Genomic DNA, 6,000 nt, shown 5'->3' on the forward strand with positions numbered 1-6,000 from the left:
CTTATTAAATAGTCATTTATAATAAAAAAATATTATTAGATAAACATAATAATTTCTATTAATAGAAAACAATATTAATTATTATAAAGATCACTTGGTAAAGAATGTTATGTTAACATTACCATCTTAGATCCATCTAACATTGGATCTATCATGCACCAAGAGGGATCGAATCCCTCGAGGTGCAAACCTTCTTTTTGTAGTGTACAATTTGAGGAAAGGTTTGCACCTCAAGGGATTTGACCCTTCTCGGCACATGATAGATCCAATGTTAGATGGATCTAAGCTGGTTCCAGTTGAGGGAAACAATGTCACATTTTTCGATTATCATTATTATGTATATGTTTTAGATTAACTTCAAAATTCACATAATGTTTTCTTTTCTTTGCATGACCGTATCATTCTCTTCTTTAATATAGTCTATGTTGTTTTCCTTAACTGATTTGTACATATTTGTTTGGATGCTTTGAGTGGTTTGTGTGTTTATGTGTTTGGATTTGGATGATAATGTTTTTGAATGTTATAGTTGTTGTGTTATAATTTTATGTGTATGTAATTTTGTATTAGTAATTATTTGGTCATGAAGAAGGAAGACAATATTTTCATTAGTTTACATGAGGATTGATATTGCACATCTATTTCATTTAATTTTAGGTATCACAACTTCTGAAAACTAATTAATTCTCAATAGTGTCCCTCCAAGTATTACTAAATATATCTTGAAGAGTAGTTTTAATAATTTATTGTGTCAAGATTACTCTTGAAATAATTTTTTTCTTTGTTAATGCTTAAAAATATTTTTTCCTTCAAGAATATTTTGATGATTTTTTATCTATAGTCTATTCAAAAAAGTCAAGAAATAATGTATTTTTGAATTTTTTTTAATGAGTGGATAGAATTATAAAATATTTACATTATTTGTTTCTCCAAACAATTATCACATCTCCTTCAAGAATATTTTGATTTGTTTTGAAAGTTTATAAATATATATTTTTCTCTTATAAATATTATGAATACATTATTATATGCAATTATCTATTAGTAATTTTGAATATATGTAACTTTGAATATATTTTGAATATATGTAATTGTCTATTAGTAATTAGTTGGTGATGTAGAAGGGAGACGATCTTATCAAGGATTAATTTGTGCCTTGCAGGAGGATTGATTTTGCACATCTATTTCATTTTAATTCTAGGTATCACAACTTTTGACATCTAATTAATTCGTAATAGTGTCCTTTTAGGTATTACTATATATCTTGAAAATATTTTTTCTTAATAATATACGACGTCAAGATTAACAACATCTAATGCAATCAATCAAATAAGATTAGAAAACAACATCTACATTGAAATCATTGCATATAATGCAAGCAATCAAATGAGATTAGAAATCAACATATACACTCAAATAAATGCACATAGTGAAAGCAGTCAAATAGGATTAGAAATCCAAATCTACACTGAAATAAATGCCTCTAGTGAAAGCAATCAAAAAGGATTAGAAATCAACATCTACACTGAAATCAATGCATCTAGAGGAAGCAATCAAATAGGATTAGAAATCAACATCTACATTGAAATAAATGCATCTACTGCAAGCAATTGAATAGAATCCTAAGAAAACATCATCTACACTGAAATCAATGCGTATAGTGCAAGAAATATTATTCCTTCTTTCTCCCCTTCATCTAATCTTGAAAAATATTTTTAATAATTTACAGCCTCAATATTAACATCATCCAATCCATCTAATGCAAGCAATCAAATAGGATTAGAAAACAACATCTACACTAAAATTAATGTTTCTAATGCAAGCAATCAAGTAATATTAGAAATCAACATCTACACTGAAATCAATGCGTCTAGTGTAAGCAATCAAATATAATTAGAAATCAACATCTACATTGAAATCAGTGTATCTAGTGCAAGCAATCAAACAGTATTAGAAATCACCATCTACACTGAAATCAATGCATCTAGAGCAAGCAATCAAATAGGATTAGAAATAGATATCTACATTGAAATCAATGCATCTAGTGCAAACAATCAAATATAATTAGAAATAAATGCATCTAGTGAAAGCAATCAAATAGGATTATAAATCATCATCTACACTTAAATCAATGCACCTTGTGCAAGAAATATTCTTCCCTCTCTCCCCCTCTATCTATATCTATATCTCCCTTCATCTATTCTTCTTTGTCTCTCTATCTCACGCTCCCCAAACACACATGCTCTCTATCTCCATATATATCTACCCCTCCCTCCATCCCTCCCTATCTCTATCTCTCTCTTCACCTCCCATCTATATCTCTATCTCCCTCTGCCTCTCCTTTGTCTCTCTATATCACCCCCAAAGCATACACACTCTTTCTCCATATCTATCTATCTCTCCCTCCCTCTTACTCTCCCTCTCCCTCTCCCCCCTTCTATTTATCTTCCCTCCTGCTCTCCTCTCTCCCTCTCTCTCTCTCTGCCTTATCACTCTCTCTCTCTCTCTCTCTCTCCACTTTTCTCTCTTTATGTCTTTTTTCTTACCTACCTCTCTCTCCCCCTCCAACTCCCTCTCTCTCCCTCCCTCTCTCCTCTCTATCATGTCCTCTCTCTCTTCCTTCCTCTCTGTCCCTTTCTCTCCCACCTCACTCTATCTCCCCCCCCCCTCTCTCTCTTCGCCCTCCAACTCTATCACTATCTCCCTCCCTCTCTCCTCTCTCCTTCTCTCCCCCTTCCTTCCTTCCATATATCCTTATTTGTCTCTCTATCTCACCCCAAAACATACACACCCTCTCTCCATCTCTCCCTTGTCACTCCCTCTCTCTCTCTCTCCAATTTTCTCTCTCTATGTCTTTCTTCTTCACTCCCTCTCTCCCCCTCCAACTATATCTCTCTATCACTCCCTCTCTCCTCCTCACTCTCAAGTCCTCTCTCTGGTCTTTCCCCTCTTTCCATTTCTCTCCCACCTCCCTCTCTCTCCCCCAACTCTCTCTCTCTCTCTCTCTCTCTCTCTCTCTCTCTCTCTCTAACCATGTCACTATCTCTCTCTCCCCCTCTCTATCTTCCCTCCAACCTTGTCACTATCCCCCTCCCTCCATCTTTGTGTCTCCCCCTCTCTCTCTTACCCTTCTATCCCTCTCTTTAACTCTACCTTCATTCCTCCTCTTCCCTCTCCTTCATTGTATCTCCTCCTCTCCCTTGTCACTCCCCCTATCTCTCCACCTCTATCACTCTATGTCTTTGTTATTCCCTCCATATATATCTAAAGTTATTATATATCATGATATATTAATATATTATAATATAGAAAATTTAATATTGCATTAATCCAAAGTTATTAAATTTAATAATATTAATATTATAATATATTAATATTAAATATAATATTCATATTATAGTATCAATATTAGATTTAATGATGTTTTTTACATGGCATGATAACAAAATTTATAATAAAAATACATCAAATTAGCATTTTCAAATATTACAACTTTGATGTGGAAATATTTATGTCTTTAAATATTTTAATATATCCCTAGAGTATGGTTTTCCTTTTAAAGATTCATTTTACAAATGTTTAGTTAAAAGAAATATTAAAAGATTTTGGAGCAGGATTTTCGATTCTTTTTATTGATTTAACCTTTTTCCTTTGATTTAATAAATGACATTGGCTTTAGTAAAGAGTAAAAATGTTTAAAATTTTACTTAATTTGGAATTTTAATGTGCTAAAAAAATTGTTAAAGATAAATTTATGATTCATTCAAATTCACATATATGATAAAGGAACTATTAAAAGCATGAGATAATTTACTATCCATTCAAATACATAGTTATATTTTAATATTTAATATTATTCCATTAATAAAATTAAAAAGTTATATATAATTTAAGATTGGGACATTAGCAAAAATTATTTTTAATATTTTTTTGAGGATGTGACATACTTACACATGGGGGTTATATTGGACTATAGAATGCACCTCTCGACTCAATAAGGTTCTTGGCTCAAATCATGACTTACTTGTATTCACCTTAGGCATATTACACTTCATGGTAATAGTATTATTGGATGCAATCAACCTCATATCACATCCACTAGTCACAATGTGTATGTGTAATTCAAATTATTATTATTATTATTATTTTCCAAAGGAAACACTTGCAGAAAACACTCTGAGTACTTACCCATGACCCATTAATGATACCCTGATCATAGAGCTTAACCTAGAGAAGATTAAGAGAGTCAAACCCATGATCTCCACAACTTTAAGGGAGAAATATCATATTTTTCTTGTTCGAACTTATACTTATACATAAAAAATGTCTATTTGAAAGCATTCATAGAGGTCTAAAACAAATTACGTCTGAGCAATCTAACCCACATAATTTTTTATGCTATTACCACCATTGCTCATGTTTGGAATCCAAATATAAGACACTTGTTAGTAGTTTCATCAAGCCATTAATGATGTCATGCTATCTTCCATATAAGTGGCCTATCATGTGGGATTCGATCCATTGAATTTTTAATATCAACTTTAGGAATTTTATGCCACATGTGAGTCATCATATCAAGAAAACATAGGTGGAGTGATGCCTAATGGGATTCATAATTCATCCCGTTCCTTTTGGGAAGGCTATTCCAACTCTTAATAACTCGAGAATAGTGATGTAAGGACCCAATTTTACATCACTTTCTTGAGTTTGGAAGTGAATAAAAAATGAAGATATGACTACATATTTGTCATTAATATGATAATGTGGTTATGAATTATATTGCATTATGAACTCGTAAGGATAGAAAAACTAAAATCAATTAAAATTGAAATAATTTATTAACCCAGTATCATTTACATCCAAACTAATTATATTTTTTCTCAAAATGAAAAACAAAGTAAACCCAAAAAAATATCAAAATGTGTTTTCCTATTATAACGATTCATCTTTTATTTTACCACATTTTGTGGTTGGGTAGATATTTCTCAATATATTTAAGGAAAAAATATAAGAAACAACAATTGGATGTGGAAAGCCTTCCCAACAATGCGATCATAACACCTAAGCATAATGTTTTTCACTCCACGCATAAGTGTTGTTAATTAGATCTAGTTAAAAATTAATGAAATAAGAAATAAATGCGGGAAAAACTTAGGAAATTGAAACACACAAATTAACACAAGGAGTTACGTGGTAAAACTCTAACGGGGTGTCAAGTAGACCTCCACGAGGCAAGGGATTGGAAATATTATTGCTCAAAAATGATTCTCCAAGTTACAATCAGCTTCTCGGGCAATCACCAATTAATATGAGTTATTTCGTTACATAACTTCCTTTCGTTAAACAACTGACTGAACGATAAAATAGATTTACCTAGATAATTGTATAATTTACATTAATTGTTGTCATCTTTTTAACAATATCCACCTTGATAAAAAAAATTCCTAATCCCTTGACCATGCTCATTCATCATCTCTTCTGCAATCCAAGAGAATCCAAACACCATCGCAGCTTCTCTACAAAAATTGGCTTTGTGAATATGTTTGCATGATTCTCCTATGTATGGATCTTCTTAAGAGCTACTTTTCCGCCATTGATCATATGTCTCATAAAATGGTACCTTAAATCAATGTGCTTAGTCTTGTTGCGATAAACTAGATTTGTGGCCAAATGAGTAGCACTTTGATTGTAATAGAACACATTCACTTTCTCCTATGTCCTTCTAAGCTCATCAAGTAGACCTTTCAACCAGATTAACTCTTTACTGGCATCTAAAGTTGCTATATATTCTGCTTTAATAATGGAAAAAGAAATTATTTCTTAAAGCTTTAACATTCAACTAATTGCTCCACCTGCAAGAGTAAAGACATATCTTGTAGTAGATCTGCCCTTGTCCAAATCACCTGCATAATCAACATCCACATTTGCATATTGATCCTTCACTACCATTAAATATGATACAATGGTCACTTGTGCCTCTCGAATATCGAAGCACCCATTTCA

This window comes from Pinus tabuliformis, chromosome J (genome assembly GCF_031772625.1).
Source record: "Pinus tabuliformis cultivar Carrire ecotype Pingquan chromosome J, CPIR1, whole genome shotgun sequence".
NCBI classification, from domain to species: Eukaryota; Viridiplantae; Streptophyta; class Pinopsida; order Pinales; family Pinaceae; genus Pinus; species Pinus tabuliformis.